At 39.8% G+C, this 27,511-nt stretch overlaps 1 protein-coding gene and 1 long non-coding RNA gene across 3 annotated transcripts in view; one reads left to right on the top strand and one right to left on the bottom strand.

Annotated features, from left to right (window-relative positions):
* Positions 1–27,511, top strand: part of LOC124414741 (dystrophin, isoforms A/C/F/G/H) — a 303,596-nt gene that overhangs the window by 181,281 nt on the left and 94,804 nt on the right. The gene's annotated exons all lie outside the window — the stretch shown is intronic.
* On the bottom strand, positions 221–19,805 carry LOC124414775. Its single transcript, XR_006930071.1, has 4 exons — positions 19,683–19,805; positions 8,584–8,591; positions 8,523–8,528; positions 221–234 (listed from the first exon to the last, which is right to left on the bottom strand). It is a non-coding gene; the product is annotated as an uncharacterized LOC124414775 (long non-coding RNA).

The raw sequence follows: 27,511 nt of genomic DNA, 5'->3' as shown, positions 1-27,511 counted from the left end.
GTCAAGCGTTTGCCGCGCTGGGGCGAGTAATAATCTTTCGATTTCTTTCTTCATTTTTTTTTTTTTTTCCACCACTCGGGAATATATGATGATGATAATAACAATAACAGCAATTTTCCATCGGAATAAAGAAAGTAAAAAAAAAAAATAAAAAAAAACCGCTGCTAAAGAGAAAGGGGGAGAGAAACGGGACAACGGGATTGATTAATTCTCAAAGCTCGACAATTTTTCGCTCTTCAATTTATCACGTATCTCTACTGTAACAGTTCTCCGACATTCTGCATTCTCTAATTCCCTTCATGCATCGGAAATGTGACACGTGCAGTTCTATTTTCAGGCGCCAACATCGATCGGTTACTAAATTATTTCTATAGGCGCCAACTTGACTTACCTGCTTCCACTTCGTGATGACGATTGACCTAAATATATCCCTCAGGACAGGTAGACAGCCGGGGAAAAATTTACTCCTTCTAAAAGACTTGGGGGATATACCGTACAAAACTGTATATATATGTATGTATATATATACATTATTATATACCCGGTAACGTCGCTTGCACTCAATCCATCTGTCTTCTCGCTGTATCAACGTCAAGACCGTGCAGCTTCACAATTTAGCTCTGTTCCATTATCGGATCAATCAAATATGGACGAATTTGATCAGCTCTGAACAGATGATGTATCTGCGGTGCGTACTTTAATACATATATATATATATATATATATATATATATATATATATAATAGCTATATTAGAAGAAGTATACCATATACATACAGCTTAATGATACTGTCAAAATAATCGATTCGAAAGTCGAGAAATGTGTTTTATTTTTTTCTCTGTACTCGACTCATTCTTCGACGCAATATTCCGTACCGATCAGTCTTATTATCTACAAAGTCAGCTGCATGCATCGCTCGGTGTTATTCTTGGAGGCAGGTTAAAAGCTTTAGCGAGGCACGTCGCACATGGCCCGTTGCACATCTGTGACCCACGATTAATATTTTAATCACGTTGCGAAACGAACCAATTTCGTACCTCATGTATAAACCACGAGCACAGAGTTATAAGATACTTGAGGAATTTATTTCTTCTCTCCTTTTCTTCTCAGGATAACTCAGTCGAAGGATTGATTCTGTTTGAAAGTTTCCTCCTACGTTGAAGGAGATACAAGTTACTCTTCCGAACGGTTGCTCACACCGTCTAGGTACGATCTCTGAGGACTCAAATCGGACGCGAGGAAGATGGTAGAAAAGTAAGAAAAAAAAATAAAAAAACGAAAGATCCTACGACAGGAGGATTTTTGACCCAGTTTACCGGTGTAGAAACTGGATGGCAAACCGGGTAGGTATCATCGATAGCCAATACGGTGCAGAATATGGCTCTTTTGTTAGCTCGGTGACTAACGTCGATGACAGAAACCTTCCCTCGATATCCAAGCCAAAGATTTTCTCCAGTCAACCGTAACGTTCGAATGGGTGGGACGGGCATCTGAATCTTCCCGAGCGTACATGACGCGTACATCTATCGCATTTCCCGAAGGATGAATATACCGAATGTATACACTCCGTTATCGCCCAGGACCATGCGCCTAAGATTGAATGGTTGTGTTCACTGAGCCATATAATTATAAACATACCGTCGATACTTTTATTAAACGTGCATTTTACGTATATGCTGCGGTCGTGTAGAGAGATATATGTATAATGGGATTTACACGACGAGCCCACACGAAAGACGAGGATCTCGATATCCTTCTACTTTTGCCTCTCGAGAAGTTAAACTTCTCCTGGCATTTCGCCACGTGTGAAGATACCACCGTAGCAAGTGGTACTCGTTGGGTACCACAAGTCTCTCTTCCAGGTTCTTCGGATTCCCGCGGGTAGTTTTCGGCTCACCTTTGCCGATCTGGCCACTACTGTCAGGGAGGACGAAAGTAATCTGACAAGATCAACTTTTCGATATACCGTTGAAACTTTGCCCCGCGCGCCAGAGGGAGGCAAGAGGAACGAACACCTTCGCTTTGTTGGTTGTTGGAAGTAGAAGAAGAACCCTGAAAGAAAATGAAAGTTTTCTCGTCGTTTGATTGAGAAGCTAGAGGGGAAAAAAAAACTGTTACTTTTCTCGGAGTCTGAAAGGGACGATATAGTCACCTTTAATCTTTAACGACCCCCTGGACTAAGTCATTTAATGATTAACCTGGCATCAGCGTTCTGATATTTAAAATCGAAAGCGTTGTTTTAGCACCTTTCATGCTCGACTTCCGTTCTGGACTCTTTCGGGTTCATTCAAGGAATGAAGACGCGGAATAAGATGATATTGGAAGAACAAGCTAGCGAAGGAGGAAAATAAGTGGTTAAGTGATTTGCCACACGGCACAGAAAACAAACGAGGTGGAATCGCGGTCCTGCGTGTGTATGTATGCGTGGGCTTTCCACGGGGTGAAGGGAAAATTCGTAGGAAACCAATAAGTGTAATGGAACCTGGTCGTCGTCGGTCCCGTTTACTCCTGAGAATATCCCGGCAAATGTAAGTTGAATCAAACGCAAACGACCAGCGAACGTTTTCGCTCCGTATAATTTACGACGAGCCAACCAAATGTTTTCGGTCACTCCTTATTCTCCTCCGCTTTCTTTCCTCGCTTTCTCATCCCTTCCCCATTCTCACTCCACAACCATTCGGGACGACCGTAGTAATAATACAAGGAGAGTTCGTCGTACAGATCCCTTTACCGACATTTTACCGATATTTTAGCTACTTTACAGCTTAGACACAAACCCTTTTTTCCGATGATCGATAAAGTCGACCAGAGGATTTGGGATTACTTTTACCCGAAAAAGGGTTTGTGTCTGAGCTATAGAGTAGCTAAAATGTCGGTAAAATGTCGGTAAGGGAATCTGTATGCAGAACTCTCCTTGTATTACTACTGTCGGTATAAATGGTATAAAAAATAACTGTTTCTCATCACCATCATGTGGTGACACTAAGAAAGTCGAGTTTTTTGGGTAAACGGAAACGAATTCATCTTCACAGTTTTGTTCTTATTATACCAGCCATACTTAATTCCTTTCTCGGTTCGTGCGGATAGAACAAAAGCGTTAACTTTTCCTCGGAAGTAAATTACCCCCGACGCGAAGGTAATATATTATTCCAAATTTATTCTCGATAAACCGAGAAAAAAATCTTTCGTTTACTCTAAGATCAGGGGATGGCGGATGTGATTCGGCAATATTTGTTCCGGGCTGTTTTCGGTAACCCCAATGATATTTGTTAGCCCGATAGCGATCTCGGTGTATTTCGTGAGGTGAGAACAACGAACGCCATTCCTGTGTTTGTTACTTCGGTATGAACGTGCCGTAGTTACAGAAACTGCCGAGCTTTTGACTGCTGCTGCGGAGCAGATAGCTGTTGGTATCTCGACTCACCCACTCCACCCCCATGAAAAACGGTTTTGTTACACTCCGGTTCGCAGGATGTTTGCGATTGAAGGAAAAAAAAAATCCACAAAACCTAAACTCGTCCTTCGCGAACGTGACTCTGTGCTCTAAGGTTAATTGCGCAACATTTCTGCCGAGGTATAAACATGCAAAAACCGACTAAGTGGAAAAAAGAAAGACAGAGTTGGCGAGAATGAAAAAGAACAAAAGCGCCGAGTGATTTTCGTCGGTTTTCGTATTTCCAGTGGCTAATCGCCCGACTGCTTCTGCTGTTGCTATAGTTTAATGAGGTTAAAACCAAGCCCTGCGGTATTGCTGCCCGAGGTACAGATTTTGAAACCTCATGTTCGGCTTACCGGACTTCTTTTTTATCGTCCAAAGTTGGATCAACGCCAGAGGGAATTCGGTGATTCCGATAACAACGAATTGAACGACTGGCTCGATAGGAATCGGTCTTTTGATGCTGCTGCTCGTACACTCGCGAAAAATATTTCGTCTGATATTTTTTTTTTTTTTTTCTCTCCTTTCTTGGTGATTCAATTTTTTTCTTCATTGAAAATCGATGGCGCATTTTTAGCTACTAACGTTTATAAGTTCGGTGGAAGGTCGATTACAAAAATAACGGAAACATTATCGGTTCTAAAACATGCGACAGATAAGCACAAGGGGGTGTGAATTCTTACATCATCGTTTCGTTTATTTATTCGTGTTCAAAGCATTTAAAATCGCTTTACTTGGTAGGTATTTTATATTTTATGCTATGTAGATAGAGGTGAGAAGTGGAAACGAGTAGAATTTCATCGGTCACTCATCTCTCGGAAATTCGTCGACTCTGTCGATTTCCCAGATCTTAATTATCCGATTTTATAACACCATCGCATCTCGTGAATAAGTGAAAAAATATTTGAGGGATGAAGAAGAAAAAAGAGTGAAATAAAATCTTTTGTAAATTCACATATGTGTCAAAATTCGAAATTTTTATTGAAATATTCTTTTTTTTTTTTATACCCTGTCGAAATATTTTCACTCTTCTTGCATATTATATATATCCTACATCAGAGGAATTGACGGTTTTCCATTCTCCAAGGATTGTTATTTTGAATCCTAAGCTTTCTCGGCACCGGAATCACAGAATAAATAAACAAAGTTGAAACCCTACCGTGCGTAGCAGCCTGTAGTCGATAAAATTGACACCTTTATACATCGAGTGTGTTTGTGTGTGTGTGTATTTCCGGCGTCCCATTCCGGCTTGAAACGGCGCGAATCGCGGTCGACGAATCTCCCGTATCGCTCTACGTCTAGAGTAAGAAAACGGAGGGAATAAAACGGTTTGCCCAAAGCACGCGAATCAATATTTACAGATTCACCCACCCGCGCTAGTAAACATTGGCCAAAGACACGGGGGGATGAGAGAGGGAGCGAAAGACTGAGAGAAAGAGAGATCTGAAGGGGTGAGAGGCGTCTGCAGTTAATAAGATTCTAGGGACAGGGTCGTCGCCTGTACCTACATTCGTTTCCTTCCCCCAAAATCTTCCAAGGAAAACGTCCTGAATATTGACCGAGTGTCCTACCTTAAGTTTGGTAATCTCGACTTTTATATTGCCTCCCTTCAACCCTCCTTCTATTTTTATTTATTTACTTACTTCGGTCATTCCTTTTTGCTTGGGGGGAGGGGAAGGAGCTGAACACATTCCTTCAAGCCCAGGTTTCGGATATTCTCACCTCGTTCCTCCGTTTTTCGGGAGAGAAAAAACCGGCCAAGTAACCCTTACGTCGAAGTTTGTCGACCCTTACTTCTACGAGTATCAGTTTTTGGCCATAATCACGTGGCTGGAATGCAGTTATTTCAACAATCCGGAATCACGGTGAACAAAACGATGTTTCAATTAATTTTTAAGTTAACAAAAAGACGTGACGTTTATACACGGTTTAAAATAAATACAAGTCATGTATGCGTGTACACCGTTTCTGGATAAATTTATTCCGATTGAAACTGACTCTAAAAGGGCGTATTTTTTTTTTTTTTTTTTTTTTTTTTTTTGCTTGCAATACTTGATTAAATCTAGACCAAGCTTTTAAATCACCGCGACTGCAAACATCGCCAGTTCTCGTTTCTCCTACTGTTTACCCATGCACTCAGTGTGTGTGCGTGGAAAAAAATTTTCCACGGATGAAATTTCGTCCTCGAACTTGGACGGTTTTTTTTTTTTTCGTGATCAATTCACACTATTTTGACATCCGAAGGTGTAAATTCTTCGTTACTTTTTTTTTATTTTTTTTTTTTGTAATATATATCTCTCTCTCCCAGATCCTCTCTGCTCTCGAATAATATATGTGTGTAAATGAGAATCGAATTTATCGAATTTATCAAATGAAGATGTATCCACGGTTTATTATCATACCCTTCTCTCGATGCGAAATATTGAAGACAGGGAAGAAAAGAGCGTTCGTTTGAAAATTAATCACATTAAGAAGAAGAATCTCGGGAAGTAATTGCAGTAAAAATCAGATACCAGCTCGAGGTTAGGTCCCGGCTTCAAAGCGAGATGAATAATTAAGTTCATTACTCTTTCAATACCCCCCCCCCCCCCCCCCCCCCCTCTACCATCGGTTTCACAGACGACTAAGGGAGCCAGAGTTTCACTTCGAAGAAGGGAATTATGTCAAAAGAAAAGTAAGGAAGCAGAAAAAAAAAAAAAAAAAAAAACTTCGTTACACCGACTTCGAGCCGTCTTCCGCAACTTCTCAACGCCGTCGCCGTCGCCGTCGCCGGAGGCTCGATTGTATGATATTATTACAGTATATAATTGAAACTAAAGCAAGTAACCCCGAGAAATCCTTGCAACGACTTTCCTCCGAATTTATTGCGATTCATCATCTCGTGTGTTGTAATATATCGCAGGTAATATGGCCCGGAGATATGTCGTGAAACGTCTGTGTTACCGCACGATGCATCCTGAGCTGAATTTAGAAGCGAGTAAACGCTTAATGTAGCACAGTGTATACGCTTCGCGTTGGCTATATGTAATATGTATGTATGTGTGTATATTAGGGTGGCGCAAAAAAACAGACTGTTTTTTTGTTTTTGAGTCTCGTGCGACAAAATGTTAGTTTTTGATGTTTTAAGAGCCCACTCCAAAGGAGAGTTCAAAAAAAAAATTTTACGTCAGAAATCGTCAAATGTCGATTTTTTTTTTAAACTTTTTTTCTCGTTACGGTATAATTTTATAGACAAAAAAAAAATAAGTTTCCGAAAGTTTCGGTTCAAAATTTGAATTTTGAAAGGTCGCTCATAATTTTTTTTCAATTTTTTGATGCATTTCTTTAGATCTCTTCGAGCGACCTTTTAATATTCATATTAAAATTTCATATGTTTTTTTTCTTCAATTTAGTAAGAAAGAATCGATAACAATATACCACGACATGAATTAAAAATCAAATAAAATACTGAAAATATAATTTTTTTAATTTAATTTTTTTGACGATTTTTGACATTTTAAAAAATTTGGAGCGACCTCTTAAAATTTTTTTTTCAGCTGTCCTTTGGAGTGTGCTCCTAAAACATCAAAAACTAACATTTTGTCAGACGAGACTCGGAAAAAAAAAAAAAAAATGGTCGGTTTTTTTGCGCCACCCTAGTGTATATATATATATACATACGTATATATTTGCAGACTTATTTCATTGCTTAGAACGTCTCTGGTAGGTATTGCATTCGTTGCAGGCTAACGCATCTGCGGCGTTGGTAAAAAGGAAGTAGTCCGTTGCCTTCGAAACGTCGTCTCGTCAGACGGATATTGCTAGACGGTGAGTTGGAACAAGACTTCACGCGAGAAGGTTGACTGACTCTGCTGCTGCACCCACTACCTGCTATATATCTTGCATATTTTACACCACATCGCCCCGAGCGATTCACCTGCCGCATCAAAACCGCCATTAAAGAGGAGACCGCTTCCTCCTGTAACGCGTCTTACTCACTTTCTCAACGTCGTACCAGACCTGCGGCTTTAAAGCTGCAGGTAGTCGCTACTCAGGGTGGCCACACATCTGAAACATCTGGAAACCATGGAGATGTCAAGGTATTTAAAAGGACTTGTCAAATAAACCTGTAATTGTCAGGGGATTTTTATATTGGTAATGGAGAAAACGAAAAATATCAGTTTTGCGATCATGGTTGTTGGAGATTATTTATTTATTTATTTTTTTTGAAATTGGTTTAAACTGACCTTTTTTACATTGCATTTTTCTTAAATTTCAATTGAATTTCAACCCTATATAAGATAGAGTTAATAAACTGAACGATTCAGGTTTTAGTAACTTACTAAAACTGGGAAAATGGCGGGGAAAACTAACCCTTAGATCATTGAAAACCTGAAAATTTCATCGAATTTTTTTCCCAAATATTTTTGGCCACTCTTAGTAGAGGTTGAGGCTAGTCAAAAATCAGTCCTTACTGTCCATCCGGAATATAATTTTCTTATATCTACGTTCCTTTCCACTCTCTTTCTGATTTCATTGATTGTTAATCAATCGTTACATCGATTAAATAAGCTTGTAAAAAAATATCGGTGCGAGTCAAAACTCTGCAAGGTAAATCGTTCTTTCGTTGTTTTATTTTTGCATACAGTTTAGAATTTCGACATATAGGCCATTCCAAATATTTACCCTTCCAAATTCTTACCCCCACCAAAAAATGCAATATAACGTCAAAGGTGTGCAGATAAGATGAATAATAAGATGAAGGGAGAAATGCTCCACCGAATTTACCACATCTGACTTGACTTTTTTCACGGGTCACGTGACTTATTAAGTGGTCGGCCGGCTCGTCCCTCGGCGTGTCGTATCAACCCTTGCAGCCAGGGCGCAGGCAAGGGTCGATGGCACTTGAGTTGCACTAGAAGCCTGGGAGGCGCGATATCAGCTGTAGTGCTTGCCCCCCTCCTCCACCTTCGCGGGCTTTCGAAAGCCCTGCACCTTGCTTCTGCACGTCACACGTCGACCCCCCTTTCCTCTCCTCTCCTCCTCATCTCCTCATCTCCTCATCTCGACAATGCACTCCAACTCGGCCTCAATACCCGGCCCACACCTGCCTATCCGTCTATCTTCTACCTGTACGCTTCGTCAATCGAGAGCTCACCTGATAACGAAAGTCTCTTCCAAGCCAAACCGGTCTTCCGTCGAAGGAGGTCCTTTTAGCTGTTCGAATGAGGACGCGCAGTTTTGGATTCCCAAGGAGTCGAGTCTGTTATCCTGAATCGCGTTGAATCGATTTCTTGTTCACCTTTTATGTGGGGGATTCCATGGGGTCTGACCATCACGATTTTTGATTTTGGTAAAAAATATTTTCCACAATTGTCACAACTCTGAAATGGTATCATGAATTTTTTCAAATTTTTTTATTCAACTTGTCAATTATTTATAAATATTGAGAGTCATTTTATTGAGTTGGACCTTTTTTATAAATGTATCAGAAAATTCTGAAATGTTATAATTTCTTGTCTTAGTTGGCCGAAAAAATTGAAAGTACAATTTTCGCCAATTGTCTCGACTAAGTCGTTCCAGTTAATTCTATACATCACGACTATTTGTACACTCCGCTCGATCGATACTCTTCGTTAAAAAATTTCGTCAAGACTTTCCGAAAATTTTCAGCATCCATAGAAACTTACAACTTATTACAATAATAGAATAATTGCGGTTATACGTCAAGAGGCGAAGTATAGGTATACAGGTATAAAGTCTATAATAGTAATTAATCGAACTATTTAATTAGCGAGCATTCACTGATAAATGAATTTCATATTTTTCGCTACAACTTTCCGATAACTTAGCCAAAAAAAAAAAAAAACTTCCTTCAACGACAAAGGTGAACTATAATTCTCTATCTAATACACTATATATATATATATATAGTGCATATATACTGCATATGTTGAAAAATAATGCAATTTGTCGTGGAAAAAAAGTTAAGGGGTCAGTACGAAACCACGGCTTGCAGGGGTGAGGGGGAGGCAAGGGCAGCATTATTTCAGTGAATTAGGCGGATAAATCGAGTGTGAAGTTGACGAGGGTAGAAAACCGATAACGACCTGCACCTTCACCCCCCTCCCCCGTCTTTACCGAAGGAAATAAAGTTGTACGTACCGAATGGAAAATTCGTTTTACATTCGTTCCGTGTCATTTGACTCATTCCATTCAAATTGCATGTCCCACCCTGCACGTTCATCCATGTTCGTATACGTGTCGTATTATATTATCTATTCTGTTTGAACAGTGGCGTTTGTCACCAAATGGGGGTTGGGTTTGAAAAAATTTTGAACGAATTATATTGTGGTTTGGAATAATTGAATAATATTGACAAACAAGCGGAAGAATATTTTAACAAAACTCGAGTTCAATTGTTAATTTGACTTTCAATTTTTGGGGTGATTTTAGAAAATGTAATTTTTCAGAATTCGATATTTGCGCGTGTGGCGAGAATTTTTAGGAAAGCTTCAAGTTTTCGAATCACCAACGCTAAGCTCATTGAATTATATTTGAGTTATAGTTGAAGATTGGAATTCATATTTGCGCCATCGAGAGAGGCAAGCACTCGGAAAAGTCATGGAAGCAAGGGAATTTCAGAACTTGAGTTTCGACTGTCTTTTCTTCTTTGTGTGTGTTTTTTTTTTTCTCTTTTTCTTTTTTTCGTTCTTACGGAGTTTTTCCGCCAGGTTAGAAAATTCGCGAACCTCCGTCAGTCTCTCTCGGAAGATAAACGATGTGAAAAAATTGCCAGGATTATTATAATTGTTCATTTATTTTTATTCAAATTACTTTTGTTTCTTTCATCCAAATTCTCTTTTTTAAACAAAAAGTGGGAATTTGACGGTGTATAGAGTGTAATACATTGGGGCCCTCGTAACATAATACAACGCTCTTCCTGTTTCATTGTTGCGGAATATAACGTCGTATTTTATGTAATAAATATTCGCTGGGCCTGCTGCAAAACAAAAGCTCACTCAGGCTAATAGGATAAATATTTTTGTCGTAATGATTTGAAACATTAAAAAAATGTATACGTATTTGTCTCTTTTTTGATGGGTTCTAATCAAATTTTTGGATCTTCTTAATCCTCAACCCGTTATTTATACCTAAACTCTTTTTCTCAACGAGATACGGCGGAGATTTTTTTCGAATTTACTCCGGACAGGGTGCAAAAAAAAATAATAAAAAAAGTAAATAAATAAGAGGAGAAAAAGAACGGAGCAAAAAAAAAATCACGACGATGGGTAGAAGAGCATCGATTTTACTCTGTTGGTTGGTTAATCCATCAAACTGACCCAGACTGACAATAACTTTTTGAGAAAGGCTATGCCGGGCATTTTTTCGCCATCGCAGAATCTCCCGAACGTTCAAGCCGTTGATCATGAAATGAAAATTCCCGTCAGAATCGTAGATTCTACCTGAATACTCGACGACGACGAAGACCCTTGAGAGGGAAAATACGTGTGGGGTTAACCGGAGGAGGAAAAAATGAAACGACATCCTTACGGGAGAAACACGCGCGAAACTCACGATCGTAGATCTCAGTTTATATCCGGGGAAAAAATTTTCGCAACTCCGCAGAGAGTTCAGAGTAATATTAACTCGAGGTTTCATACGCTCGGATCTGGGAAATCGAAGTGAAATTGTACTGGACGAAATTGAAATATAGATATATGTTGGGCAATCGGCTCGAATATACATCATTAATTCATCTTGAAAGAAAATTAGACGAACGCCAAATAAACGTTGGAATAAAATTAACGCTATATAGTTACGTGGGTTACAGTTTTGTAATTGTGCGAAAATTTTTAGCGTGAAAAGGGTACAACTGACGAAAAATATGATTTTCGGAGGGGTTTTAAAAATCGATTAATTTATTTTTAACACTTTGTAAAATTTATGAAAAATATAAAAACGAGTATTAAAACGGTTGATATTTTCAAACTAATTTTTCCACCTTCATGTTTCGAAAGAATGGCAAAGTTTCTTGAAATTTGAGTACTTATTGACGTAATTGGTAATTGAGATTGAGCAAAATTGAACTCGAAGAAAAATATCATAAGCTAGAATATGGAAAAGAGGTATTTTAAACGAGTATTTATTCCCCGCCTCCCGCAAGTTGTAGCTTCTGTACACCAAAACGACGTAACGGATTTAAGATACCCACTGGACTGAAAATCCTTCGTCCTTGTATCCGTCCGTCTGTTTTTGGCATTGACATCGACGCCGAGCTGTCGGAAACCGGAGACAGAACTTTGCTCGATGGAGGGGAGATTTTGAAGCTCCGAATTTGAAAAGCTCTTAAAGCGACTAATTATTTGGTAGCGAAATTTAAGGTGCTCAAAGTTCCGATTAAGGAGTAAAATTACGTACGAAACGCACTTAATTCCTCGAACACATTTTTCTCTCAGGAAAACGTTTCTAACGCTTTTCCAGCCAGGATCCTGCTCAAATATAAACCTCGGGGAAAATTCAGCGTCAGTTTTTCGTCCTTCAACCCTCGGCCTTCAACCTTCCGTTCGACCCAGTCGAGGGTGTCTTCGGGATCCTCGATGTTGTCTCAGGGCGTCCCTTTTTTACCGGTGTCTTTCACAGTGGGAGGAAATTTCATTTGAGGAGTCCAGGTTTATTAACCGCAACCCTCCCTCCCTCCCTATCTCCTCTTCATTTTTCCTCCGAGGTGTTTTATTTGTTTATTTATTTCTTTTTTTCTCTCTTTTTTTTTCCTTTTCGCTCGACGGCGAATCGCCGCAATAATCGTCGACGGCTCGGCTCGTCGTCCACTATCACGTGACTCTCTACACCGGATACCGAGATGATGAGATTTTCGGAGATGGAGATTTGCTACGCGCTTCAGGCTTCCGGATTAATCTGCGAACGGACTGCTTTGATTATTATTGCAACTGCCCTGCGGAGTCTGCAGCTGGTTAGGCTGGTATCACAGACACGAGTCATTCGGCTGGATAATTTGAGGATATGTTACTTGCACCAGGTACTGGATTATTTGCCGATTACTTCGGACCGGCGTGGCGTCAATAATGCAAGAGCTGCAAAGTTCATTCAGGCTCAATCGAATAGCAATTTGCAGATAGCCAAATTTGAGAAAGTTGAGTGTGCAAAAAAACTATACGTTTTATTAATGTTATTGCGAATTATAAAATTTTCATTACAAGCTTACGGAGATTTCTTTGAAAATAGAAGAAAATAAAAATACTAGGTTTCAAATCAATCGTTTCAAATCTTGTATAATTGAATCTTTAACGATGTCGCAATGATTTAAAAAAAAAAAAAAAGAAAAAACTGATACATTGAATTTGTAAAAAATAGTCTTCTGAATAAAATGGGAACATTTTTAACGTGTAATTAACGAATTCACTGGATTTTTTAAAATCATTTTTGTTCTCTTTGGTTACATTGAAAAAAAAAAAATAGATTTAGTGTATTTGAATCCTTGAAATCCCCCCCCCCCCCCCCCCCAAGGTTTAACTCCAGTAATTGTTTTTTTTTTTCACTTCCAATTCAGTATTTTTAAAGAAATTTTCGCAACTTACGAATATAATAATTAAATAAATCGTCAAGGTACGATTTTCTGGTGATAAAATTGGTAAAAACGTATCGATTTTTGACCAACGAACCTCATTAAAATCTGAAATTGGCGACGCGACGTGTCGGTTGTTTTTAGCTGCATAAGTTCACCTGCGCACTGGTAAAGTGTTTGAAAAAGCTTCCGTGCCTTGCAATGTAGGATCGATTCGCGACGTGTCGCATGTCGGTGTGTCTGCTTGCGACGCTTGCATCGTAGAATGTAAAACGTTGAAAAGTGTAAAAAATGAAAGGCTAGTCGGGCGCGAAGCTAAGGTGGCAAAAAGGGGCGAGGAGGAGGGAGAAGGGAGAAGGGAGGAAGGTTGGGAGTTCGCGCCACTGAATATTCATATATTGTAATCAACTCCTTCAGACCACGCGGCGAGACGCTGCCACTTTTCCACCGCAGCATCACCGACTCGCATTTCGAGTTGGGATGAAAATATTAAAAATTATTGAATAATGGAAAAAGGGCCAAAATGACGGATTTTAAAAGGAGCGAAAATTTTATACGTAGAATTCAAAGAACAAGTTCAAGTTTTGAAGTATGGGTATGTTAGAAAAAGAAAAAAAAAAAAAAAAAAAAAAAATTGAATTATATTAAATTATGAGTGCTTCATCAAATTTATCGGGCTTCGAAAAAGTTTCGGTCAAGTTGATAACTTTCATATCGCCTTTGTAATTAATTATAAAATGTTTCTCATGTTCTTTCTTTTATTCATACCCCACCTCTCTCTCTCTCTCTCTCTCTCTCTCCCTACTCGGAACCATAAAAGAAAATAAGAAAAGGATAAAAAAAAAAAAAAAAAAAATATTAGAGTCCTGAATAACAGTGAAATCGGATCAAGTTCGCAAACTCAGTTCATTATGTATGTTTCCCATTTGTTGAAAAAAGTTATAATTCATTCTCTCTGATTAAAAGAGCTACAAGGAGTCCACCCTCCCCTCATTTTGCACGTCGGCTTTCAAAAAGCTCAAATCCTTTCTATGCTTGCAATAGTAATAATGATAATAATAATAACAACAACAACAACAACGACGGGAATAATGATTGTATTTCCGAATCTGGTAAAAATTGTTCCAAGACTCAAAATCTGTCCCAAACGCTATAATCGTTGTCCTGAAATTGAAATATATTCGAAAAGTAATTCTAACCAAAGTATCAAACCTGACTAATATTTTGTTTATTGTGTCTCTGAATTCAATAAAAATGATACGAAGAATTTGACACTGTACAAAACATCTCATTATCAGTCCTCGTCTTCGGATCGATCAAATCGAGACTATAATTTCTATCGAACTCTGCTTATTTTCGCATAAATTGTGTCTCTAGATTGAGTCTAAAAGTGGTCTTGACACTCCGAAGAATAAGTCCAATCGATCCTGCTTGATCTTGTCCTCTTCATTTTTATCTCAGAGAGCTAGAATGAAAAGAGATTTTTCCATTCCGCATTTTCTCCTCTTAGCAGAAAGGATGAAAAAATGTTGCAATAAATAAAAAAGCATTATTCACTTTGCGAATCTTTGATTTTTTTTTTTTTTTCGTACGCATATAAATTTTGCACTAAATATTTGACTCGAAATACCGGGAAAATTGAATCACAGAAATTTTTCTACACGCGGAAAATTGTCTTGCATAAAATTTCTGCATTCGACTATCTTGAGATGTTGACGTCGGTTGCCCGGATAGTCTACACTGTATAACGATGGGGGGGGGGGGGGGCATCTCGTGAGAAATTCGTTATGATATGGAGGAGAAAAAAAAAAAAAAAAGAAAACGTTAAAAACACGGTGCATCATCCTGAGATGAAAATTTCTACAGCGTGTAGTCGTCGTTCTGAGCGAGGTTGTAACAAGCCGATATCTCTAGTGCACTTGGATACTAATTCTGGTGAATCGTGGAAGCTGTGATACAGAATCTGAGAGGTCGAGTCTGAAGCTGAAATCAGAGGACGTGGGTAAAGCGGTGAGACGGTTGCGTGGTTTTATATTTTTACTCTGATTTCGTTCGACTCGTGTATCTTGAAGAAGAACACTGCAAACTAATATACAATAATTTTTTTTTGTTTTATCGCCGGAAAAATGGTTTAGAGGGGTGAAAACGGGGTGATTTCTCGACGCACTTGATGAATTTGAATGAAACTAACGCTGAAGTTTTCCTTTTCATTAAAAAAATATTTCAGTCTTGGTTTTATTCAAATACATGAAGGGGGGGGAGGGGGGGGGGGGATCTTTGCGGGTCGTTTTCAGCTCTTTAAACCGTTTTTCCGGCGATAAAAAAAAATAAGTGTCTCTTAGTTTACAATGTTCTGCAACACAGATGAATTTCAGAGAAATCCGAGGGTCATCACCAAAGTGATGTTCCTTGGAAGACGAAAGTTCATTCATCGAACGGTTTGGAAAGAAGAAGAAGAAAAATAAGAATAAAGTAATGGGAGTTTTTTGGTAAGGTAATTCGATGGGACATCCCGACGGCAAGCTTTTTCGAGCATTTTCGATTTTCACCGTTTCTCACGGCCTGCCGAAAACCCACCCCGCCGATTCCATTATACTTCTCTCGTTCGTCGTTGGATTATCGTCGACGTAAAGCGCGGAAGAAAGAAATAACTGCGATGACTTACTTCTGCCGACCTTTGAACTTTTACGTAGGGTAGGCAGTACACCCGATTCGCGGAAAACACCCCCCCCCCCCCCCCCCCGCCTATTTTTCCCCGACCTTTTCGCCGATTCCTCATCTTGCCCAGCAGCGCTAAGATCAAAGCGACGCCGTTTCGCTGATTGAAAAAATTACAACCAACAATGGAAAACAAGAAGCGAATGGTGGGCTGGGAGAAGAAAATAAAAGGAAAAGTAACGTAGAAGAAGAAACAGAAGGAAATTAACGATAAAAAAAAAAAAATCTCGCTGGCTTTTTCGTTTCTAACTCACCATTTTAAACTGTATTTTACAAATCGAAGCTAACAAGCTACGGCAAAGCTACAACAAAACACCACCGAGTATCGAGCGTTTGATATAATCGATTGATTTTAGTCACTACCCATATTGTTCGTGTGCATTTTTTTTTTTTTTTTTTTTTTTTTTTTTTCTCTTCTCATTCGCGCTTTTTATTCACTGTTTTATCGCAATCAGGTATCTCTGATTCACATTACGATACGTAATTATTCCCCGTTGCTGATGCGTCATTTATCACGAGCTTTCACTATGCACATAGTGTATTCCAGCGATAGCCACTGAGCTGAAAATAATCGATGCATCGAGTCCGAAAAAATAATAAAACACGACTCGATTTAGTCGGTAATAATTAATCGACTAAAACAATAATTTCATTTTTTTTGGGGGGGGGGGGGATGCTCTTAAAACCAAAATTTCGTAAATTTCAGCACTTAGTCTTAATAGCTGAAAAGTTTTTTGTAATTTATAGTTAATCGTTGTAATTTATAGTCAATCGATTATTTTTTATCATTCTTGCTGTACGCAATTTCACAGCCTCGACTATTTCCATAGATTTTTTCATTTTTCATTTCTCGTGGGTTAAGGTCAGAACTTGGAAGGGTAGATATTTCGGATCGGCGATATATCGAAATTTCAAAATCTTTCGTTACTATGCAACATATTTTCGATCATTCGAGATATTGACCCTTCCAAGATTTGACCCCCGCCCTTCCTCGCGTAATTTTCTCTCACCATCTCTGCTCCTCAACCAAGTGTATCCAGTTTGTGATTTTTCTCGTTCCCACTTGGCGCTTTTCACTTAACCCCGTGCACTTAAGCTCCCGCTGCCTCGGAGTCCGGCAGCTCGAGTTGCAGTCTATGGCACTCTGGGAAACTGAAATAGCTTAACAACGAGTCGAGGTCGAGGTTCGACCGCGACTTCCTTATAGTTATACCTACGCTGGTACTTATACACCCGCAGCTCAGGCTACTGGACGAATTCGTTTCGAGTTGAAATAACGGCCCGGAATTACCGGAAGAGGAGAATGGCGCCGGTGAACAGGGTTCGAGGTAAGCCGTGGTCTTGCCAATTTGCAAAACCACACCGTATACACAAACCGCTGACCTACACCACTCAAAACTAACAAAGTATGCGTAGAAAGTTCAGTTCCGGCCTGTATAGGCTAACTGAAAATTAATTTACCTCGTGCCATCCCAACGCCGTGCCGCTGCTGCTGCTGTTGCAATTTATTCTATGCATCATGTGCAGCCTTCTCTTCAACTAAAGAGTTCTCACAGTCCATGGCGATCTGAATACCGAGGATTCTCCATTTTACCTGTTAATCCTTATTACTTACTCAAAATTCTCTTCCATTTTATTATACATATTCGTATTTTATTATCCTTTTTGATCGTCGTTCTAATTTCTCTTTTGTATATTTTATGTTTCAGGTATGGAATATACTTCTAATCGAAGATGATTATGACGATGTGTGTCGCTCTACTATAAGGTATTTAAATAATAAAAAAAAAAACGTGAGTTTTTACCTTACACCCTTGTGTCTGTGTGTTTTATTCTTCTTCTTTTTTATTTATTTTTTATTTATTTCTACACGTTTTCGTTTACCACGTACGTAATCGCTACGTTCATCGTTATTTCACCCCAACGAAATGTTATCTAGAAACGACAAGAATGAAGACTGTAAAAAGTAGGCGTTTAATCGTTTCTATTAATGGTTTCAGAACCAGTTTTTATCGGCTTCTCGATGTGCATTACTGACTATAAAACCGATTATTATTCATACCGCTGTAGCTGATATATGTCAATTAGTATTCGTTCAGCAGCATTCCTTATCGTAACGAATTTTCGCTTGTAGTTCGATAATTAAAAACCGCGCAATCGTTACGCGTCGTCTCCATTTACATTATTATCGCCTGTTAAGTTCACAGCAATTAACCAATAAAATGTACATTACATTTTAAATTGTAAACAAAACAGTCTTCCCGATATTGTTTATCGCTAGAAATTAGAATTAAAAGAAAAAGAGAAAAAAAAAATGTTATCTCGCCGTTTTCATTCTTCGATAACAACTGCAGAATCAAATCAAAACTTTCAGGTCAACTATACATATATATATATATATATATACACATAAACCTTGTGTCAACTGTTGTGCGAATACGCGTGTTATCTTGTATTTTATGTATAATCGCAATCATATTACGTCAATTTTTATCCATTGCTAGTATCCCTGTATCTCGTACGTTGTGTAATGAAGTCTTTGTCAATGTTTTTTTAATCACTTTTTTTTTTTCGCGCGCTCGTTACGTCCATGCAAATATCGATCGCTAGTGCATAAATGAACTGGTGGTTATCTCGTCATACTCCAGTTATCGTTATCGTTATCGTTACGCGTACGATATTCTTTCTTTTTATTTGTTTTTCTCTCGCATACTAATTTCGTTGTATTTATTTATTTATCAATTTTTTTTTTACGTATTATACAGTGATTCGAAGGAAGATGTGGTTTTTGAATTATTACATCTGTTTACAGATACGGTAAGCTAGCTCGTTATCAATAATGACGTTTGCGCGTTACGCTCGAATGCATTTTGTTGTAATATATGTATACGTATAACTGATTTATGTCTCTCTCACAGCCTTCGTGTATTACGTTTTACCAGATGACACACCGCCCTCACTTTGTAGACAGATATTATTAGTCATTAAACATTTGTGCCCCAGATGTATTAATATTATGAGAGACTTCGTTATCTACTACGTGCTAATTCTTACGTTACTACCGCGTAATCGCTGCTTCACGCCGTATATGTATAGTCGATTACTCCCTGCCGTGGCAGAGCAATTACTCTAGCTTGTAGATTATATACGAGCAAATAAGAGACAGAGAGAGAGAGAGAGAGAGAGAGAAGGAGACAGAGACAAACACTCTCGGTTATCGAACAGTGAGACATTTATTCATACTTAATGTATTCACATAATTCTTCCGACTATTAAGTCAGACTTACAATTAAGAACAAATCGGGCGTCCGCAGCACTGAGGATACGGTTTGCTGTTGTCCTGACGCAACCATCCTTTCGGTCCATCTGGTCCGCACAACACCTGAGGACACCTGGAGGAAATAACAATTTTAGAATCCAAGATAAATCGCGTTTTTTGCAAGCCTTGACGAACGATTTATACTCACCGACGATCCGATGTTCCCTCGCAATTTTTACTCTCTGTGGAACAGAAAAAGAAACATTTTTCTATTATAAATCGATACGTCAATTCCTTCGAGTTATCGAGGAATCGTGATTAAACTATTCTCAAGATAGTGGCTACGGGTCAGAGAATTAAAAAAATTGTTGTCAAAGTTAGGAGTCTTTTTCGATTAGTCAACGATTTTATGACGATGAAATGAACGATAATCAAGCTTTTTCCTCGAGAAAAAATCTAAGAATAATTTTTTTCGTCACGTCCTCGGTTCCGCGACAAATCAATGGATTATGAACACGATTTTTAATACCTATCGATTCGGATCTATGTTCACTAAATTCTTGAATTGGTGCTATAATTAACTCCAATTTTAGTTAAGGAAAAATTATAACTTACTCGGGGAATTTTAGGTTATTCGGAAAGTTTGGAAAGACTTCCAGTGAAAAGCATTGGATCTATGTCTCTCTGTATTTTTATACTCACGTTGAGCTTCGATTTCGGAGTAGATTGCGAACAGCACCAGGACGGCGAAAAGAACAGTGGCGAGTAGCTTCATGACGATGGCTGGTCGCGATAGGTTTGAGTCGTTGCAAGTGCACTTCTGCTTCTGCTTTACTAACAGCTTTACGAACTCGTATTTATATCCAGCAACGGTGCGTCAGTGTGCGTCTCATAAATTCTCGATATCCAGGTATACCTACGAGTTGACAATCTCTTGTGTCAGTCAGTCATGCAGTCGGGGATTCACTATCTTTCCTCGATTCTTAACCATATTCAGAGAATAAGTGTGTTAAGTTGTATATTTTATGCGTGCGTTATATGTTTACTACAGGAATCTTCATTGTAGCTTGACGTAATGCGCAGACTGTTTTTCAATGAATTTGAAATCACGTTGTACCAATTAATGTTTAAAGGGTTCTTGATATTTCGATGCTTAACGAGAGTCTGAAGTCGATAGAAAATTTCATGAAAAAATTTATAAATTATATAACGCATGAGGTGTTTGATACGGACAACTGATGTCGACTTGATACTAGTTCCGTTCTAACTGACTCTAAATTTTTTAAAATAAGCGTCATGCAGGTCCTGTTTAAAGACACAAAGAGGCACGAGACGACGATGATGAGACACTCTCGTCTTCTTTTCATGCAGAGTCTTCAAATTTCATTCCTGCAATTTTCTAGCCAGCTCTTCGAGGACTGCAAAGTTCTCCTTCTCTAAACGTTGCAAATTTACGATACGTGAAGTCCTTGGTCCTTCCAAGGACCCAGTGGTTCCTAACACGAACATCTACAATGATCAACAGCAGAATATATCAATTTGAAACTTCGACCAAGCAATTCCGTACTTTTCTTACGTTCCCTCATACAAGTCTTGTCCACTTTCCATTACTTTCTTCTCTCCTATTTCTCTCTTTTATTTTGTCTTGTTTGCCCCGAGATTCTGACCGAGAAACCTAAACACCCGACAGAAAGGTACTGCACCTTTACACAACGGCTAAGGTATGGAAATTGCAGGATTTCTCGTGGTTTTACCTTGCAGGTCTACAGGGACAACGTTTAACACAAACGCAACGTTTCTCTGAACAAGGTGTATACCTATAACGTAGACAGTTACACCCCGAACCACCATCCGCGGTTTCGCATGACGGTAAGGGCGAAAGAGAAGCCTCGGTCACAGTTAGCCTTAACGATAATTACCCCCAGGACCCGGAGCGTAGGTATAACGTTTAGATCCTACGCCTGGATAGGCGAGCCGTGATAACCATGGACTGCAAGCAACTGCAGTAATGGCATTCGACTATTCATTACGCAGACTTGCGTCATGCGTTCAGTGCATCGAGGTGCAAATTGATTCCAGTAAAAAATTCAATGTCGAAAATCGATCGCTTCTCGAAGGTTGTATGTATAGAAGAAAGAAAAAGAAAGAGAGAAAAAAAAAAAAAGAACGACACATTCACCCTTCTCCCGAAAACTCGTTTTCCCATTTTTTAGAAACGTTCCCTCTCCTCTCGCCATTCTATTCAAAAGACTGTGGCCCAGGAAACGGGAATCCAGTTCCGGTTTGTCGCTGCACTGTTTCAGGCAAAACGCGTCGTCGCTCAGCTCGTTCCCCCTTCTTCCATCCAGCCTCCCCCTTCTGCGTTCCCTCTCTTTTTCTCCCCCCCTCTTCTCTCGATCTCTTCTCTCTCTCTCTCTCTTTCTCTCTATTCATCTCGCACCGTGAAACGAAACACACGCACCGAGTTGGTCGGGGTGTATCAAACATCGACTCACACTTAGAGACGCCCGAACACGTCGGTGAACAATTCACACAGGCATTCGCACACTCGTATGATAGCCTCAAGTAACGGACGGGCGAAGGTCTCTTTGCACAGACGAGCCTCGGCTCCGTACCTCCTCTAGCCGGCACCGTCGTCGGCGAAGAGTGTAGAGGTGGACCCGGTGCTAGCCTTCCTCGGGTACCAAGAGAACACAGTACCACCGACTGTTCGCGACGTTGGGCTACAGACGGGGACCGTCTCGTCTCCGTTTCTCATGGGGCCTTTCGTCAAGACGTCATGGATTCCATTCTCGATTTTTTTATCCCAGATTAGTTGCGATCCAAGATAAGTGTGTTTGGGTGCACTTTTCCAAAAAACATGGACATTTTAGTCGTTCGAAATGCATAAGAGGAAGAGTAGTGTACGTTTGACGGTGAGAAAGGTGAACGTGTTGAGTGAGAAGAGGAGTTTTCTTTGAAACGTCGTCGCATACTCTCGGTGAACTTTGTCGTGAAATTAAATCCGACGCTCTTTCAGGATATACCATCATCCTTGATTTTCAAGTGTAGCCGTCGCGCGTTTACCAGTGAGACTAGAAGTGCCATTTTTCAGCACCAGTGCACCCGGTCCCAATTTTTTCCAGTGCACGATGTGTCGAGTGCAGTTTTCATCTCGCGAGAATATTTCCCGCCAAAAATTCTTTTACTGCTATTTTTCTAAACTCGCCACGCTGAGTTGGTGATGATAAATGAATAATGTAACGTGTCAGGATCAACGTAGATTCTGTACACGTGTGATGTGAAACTAATAAATTTCATTAAAACAAAAATAAAATAAAAACAAACAAACAAAAATAATCGTACGTGATAAAAATTTTTTTAGAAAATTCAAAGGTTTGTCTTTATGCTATACGAAACGTCAAAGAGTACCGATATCGAGAATGACACGAGGCCAATGGTGTATATGCAACGTAATATTATTCCCGAGGACTGTCTCTTATGTACATATATGTATTATTTTACGCTCAATTTCTCTTCTCGGTCACAGGTATTATATTGTATCTATATTTTTTGATGTGTGAGTGTGTTGCCCACGTGGGGGTCCACCTGGCGTGAAGTGAATGAAGGTGAATGTATTTATACGTGAGCTAATATGTAACGCGCTAATAACCGGTACACTGTTCCAGAGAAAATAGAACACAACGACTTAACAACGAGTTCGTCTCCTCTTTTTTGCAATGTCGTTCCGCGCTCACGATTAGCGGTCGTTCTCCTCGGTTTATAGCTTTGACGGTTCTTTATTTCTTTTCTTTTTTTTTTCATTATAAACAGCCAGCTATGTTTTCCGTAATATTTTATTTACATTGACACTGTTATGCACTGTAAATCTCAGCCCACGTTTCAGGCAACCGTTAAAAACAAAAATTGAATGAACGAACGGACGGATAAATAAATAAATAAATAGTAGAAGATTAGAAACGATCAAGTGCAGCTGCGATTCTCCGTATCGGGTGTGAGAGGGTTCAGAGTCTCTTGCGCAAACTTGCGTTGCGTAGGCTGACTTGTTCTACTAATAGAATAAAAACCTATAAACTCTCAAGGACTATCATTCGGGATACGTATAGTTTCTTGAAAAAATTCCATCCCTCCCCAAATTGGTTTTAGATCAGAACTGAAAGAACAATCGTTAACACTTACTGTTGGATCTATTCTTCTTCTTCTTCTTCTCCTTCTTCTTTTTTGACCTACTGAAATTTCCTAATTAAGAATCTCTCGATCCCCGGAGTGTTGGGTAACGGTTTGATACTGGCAGGTCATTAATTGGTGAAGCCAAACTTCATTAACAATACACAGTTACGTCACTCTATGGGAGCACATGCGTGTATACGTGTATACACGCGTGTGTTCTGGTGGGTTACAACAGCTCAGTAGTAAACAACTCAACATTGCTATGCAGTGACTCCCAGTAAGGCAACGAGCCCGTCTACCTCTCTATATCCACTGTTAGCCAGAGGAGTGCCACAGGGTCAATCCTGAGCCCATTCAACCGCGGTTCCTTCCTCTGGGATGTTGTAACTGGCGCAAACGCCGAAGCTGAACCAAAGTAATAAATACCTGCACCATTTCGTTGTTACGTCAACTACGGATTTAAATTCGACCAGGACTCATTCCAGAATTGGATCATCTGGATATATTTCGAGTCCGTGTATCTCATTATCTGTCTAATGATTCATTCATCAATACATGGTATCAACTACCGGCTCATCTCTGCTTGTTTACACTTCGGTTTCCAATACACCTAGTAGTAGTAGTACCAACACCACTTTGCGGCAAAGCAACTTTTCCTCTCGAATAGCCAGGCTAAACGATATGGTCGCCAACGTGGTCTGATCATCATCACCTGCACCAAGCACGTTGGTTATTATACGCCCAGCGAGCTCCTCTGATCGGCTAATTCAAGCGAGTCTAATTATCGACTGGGAGGAGGGAGGCTTAATGCACCCGATGTCAGCATCGGGGTTCGAGCATATGCAGTAGACGGAACTGTGTTTCCCTCCTCTATTAACCTCTTTTCTTCCAATTTCGTTACCGTCTCTTCGACACGTGCGTCCCTCGCATTGTCCTGCACGGTGTAACGACGCCTCGTTAACAAATAGCTTCCTTTGATCCTCACGCCGCCAGGGTTAAGCCAGACACGCTAACGTTACCCCCGGGGGATGGAACACTGTGCTGAACAGGGTTACGGAAAGACGCGATGTGTCGATGTTGCTCACCCATGGGTTTTATGTTACGACTATAATCCAGCCCCCGCATTGTTTAAAGCTGGTTGGATTTGGGAAAGATTGCAACGAGAATACACTCGCCGGTGATGTAAGATATTGGCAATTGTCGAAGTAAATATAATGCATGTACCTTGTGTTGTATATGAATTATTCATACGTGATGGAGAAATAAAACGAACTCATGCTCCCTGACTTTTTTTTTTTTTTTTTTTCTGTTGTCAAGACTGTTTTCTCAACCCGAGCACTGGGCTAACCCTATTTTTCTTGTTTTGTCGTCGAACGATGGCCTGGAGCACCCAGCCAGGACCCTCGAGGACTACATTTGCATCCTTCCAAGGTTCCTTTACCTCGGAGATTGCGTCGGTACTTCGGGGTCAAACTACTTCGATGTCTCTCGTTTTTTAAACCCTTGTACCCAGTGTATAGTGATTCAAGTAAACGAGTACATGTGTGAAATGAGATTGTATGACTGAGTGTATAAATATTTGGAAACAATTGGAATGTGAAGAATATATAATAACTACAACGCAATTATTTCGGTAGAGTCGTAGGTTTTCCGTAGTTTTTTATCGGTGGTTGCTTGAGAAATAAATCAAGCTGAAAAATTCGTCTTAAATTTACATAGAAACTTGACTCTTTATAGTAGTAAATAAAACAGTAACGACGACTTTGTGGTCTACACTACAGTATGAATTCAGCTCGGGTTTTCTGGATAGAGTGAATAACCGATCCTGACTTACGGAATTCTTTTATTCTCCGAAATGTATCTCCGCTGCGTGGTAGCCTCGATGATTCAACTGCGGTAGTAGAATAAAAATCAAGAAGGAAAAAAGGAGACAGAAAGAGTAAAGTTATTTGAAAAAGGACCGTACTCTGTATTTTTAACTCTCGAAAACCGAGTGGTTACCCTACGATTGCTGGCGGTAATAATCCCACGAGAAATCACAGCTTGTCAACTTTTACTCGCCGGTCCGCTGCGACAAGCCTGAGTAGCTACGTCAGATCCGTTAACCAAACGAATTCGTAATGCCTTTTGCAATTGGATACAGAGCCCAACCTCTGAAGCAGAGCTTGGATTGACCGCGGTACTTTACCAGCTGTAACAACATTCTACAACAAATAACCACGATTACCGACTAGTAGGTATATATATATATTATATATATATAGTTATATATTATTATATATGTATGTATTCACATTTTCACGCTACAGCGAATCGGTCTCGTTCTCTTTAGCAGCGCTGAAAGTATATAAACAACTGTTTTGAATAGTTGACAGGAAACTATGTGACGCATGTGACGATCGCAAAGTTGGGTTGGATGATTATATTCAGTCTATGCTATTATGTGGTGAAATAAGGCCGATAGTTTGTAGGGTCTTGTTGAGTTGAATATGACAGCGATGTTGTCACTCTCATTGTTGCAGGTACGTAGAAAATAGACAGTGACGAAACCGAGGACGAAGAATCCAATCCGGCTTTAGAGTAACCGCGCAACCGTTAAATACCGTACAGATTTTCATCCAATCGTAGGACGTTCCAACTTAATGCATCCAGGTCACGGTTCGTACCTTTTACACCATTCGAAGTGTCGCGCACGTCTTTTTGGCTTTTCCGTTCTGCGTTTTCACTCTGCAGTTTCGAGTTTCCAGTTCACGGTTCTTGACACACTTCCACGTATTCGCGTCTAGACGTTGTGTTTTAACCCTATTGCTTGGAAGTCAATGCGTCACGCGAACTTTCACGTTAGCGAGGCTCTGACGCCTATTCCATTGCATTATACGCGCGTGTGTGCAACGCGATCGCGTTAGTTGCTCCTGCAGGCGAGCAAGTTGCGTATCAACCTGGGTGGCAGACTCCCTGTACAGGGACGCACGAGCCATTGTTACTGAACTACGGGCTTTCATGATTTATTCCCTCGATTTTTTTACCTTTTTTGGTTTCTGAGCACCCCGCTCGCGGCGCTGAAACTGCGTCGAACTTCCGCTTTGGACTCATTCGTCATTCGACTCTGGACTCAGGATGGAACACATTCGGGATTTTATAGTCTTAAATTCTTTTTCATGTGTTTCCTGCGTTCCTGAGGATGGATTCTGGAGCCGCTTTGGATATTGACTGGAAATTTTAAAGATTTCGGGAAATGATGAAATCGACTCCTTGATACACTATACAGACGGTGGCTTGCGCCAGGCAGCCATCGGGGACAGTCTAGACATGCTGCGATCAACGGATCTAAAGTTACCGCCCAAAATCATCAGATTTGCATGTGGCTTTTGGGAAAGCGGTGAAGGAAAATCACAAATTCAGAGTGACAAGGTTTCGATATCAGTTTACGCGATTTGCCTCAATTCGAGGACAAGTGTTGGAGTGTCAGTGTATACTACTTCGACGAGTTACCGAATGAATTAAAATGAAGGGCATAACAGAACGCTACGATACAAGTTGAACAGTGGACAGAAGATCTCTCTGTTCTGAAATGACATAGATAATGCAATTGACATGATCTGAAGCAGATAACGTGGACTATTATGCAGTATAAGAATTTTGCAATTTGTAAGTGGAGTACGTTTAAGGTCTATTTTGTGTGCATGCATACGTGCATTGTACCTCTGTGACATAAGAAATAGATGTGACTCTACATATAATAACTATGTAGCTTGGATCTAAGTAAATCAATATAAAAGTTGATGCGTTTTTTTTCGTATTATATCAGCTGTTAGTTCAACGACGCTCTGAAGATGACTGAAAGAGTAACCCTTTGCATTTTTTGTGAAAATTTCGACGACTTTGAAAAGTGCTGCAATTAATTCTTTGAAACACTATTCCGACGTAATTTTGCGAGAGAAATCGATTGATCGCAGTCCCAATGCGCTGCGAGCAACACCTGTAAAGTTACAGACGAAAAACTGCAGATTCTCATCGCCATTTCTCTGCTGCTGGTCCTACGCTGTTTTTCATGTGTTTTCTGAGTTCCTGGGGGTCGAATTAGTCTAAATAGCGTCATACTAATCGATTCCCAGACGAAAGATTTTTCGGCCAAAAAAATTCCAAGGCTAACCCCTTTGCATTTTTGGTGAAAATTTCGACGACTCTGGAAAGTGCTGCAATTAATTCTTTAGAACACTATTCCGACGTAATTTTGCGAGAGAAATCGATTGATCGCAGTCTGAATGCGCTGCGAGCAACACCTGCAAAGTTACAGCCGAAAAACTGCAGATTTTCATCGCCATTTCTCTGCTGCTGGTCCTACGCTGTTTTTCATGTGT

Source organism: Diprion similis, chromosome 14 (genome assembly GCF_021155765.1).
Source record: "Diprion similis isolate iyDipSimi1 chromosome 14, iyDipSimi1.1, whole genome shotgun sequence".
NCBI lineage: Eukaryota > Metazoa > Arthropoda > Insecta > Hymenoptera > Diprionidae > Diprion > Diprion similis.
Note: the sequence above shows the minus strand (reverse complement) of the source record. Positions and strands in the feature narration are given on the sequence as shown.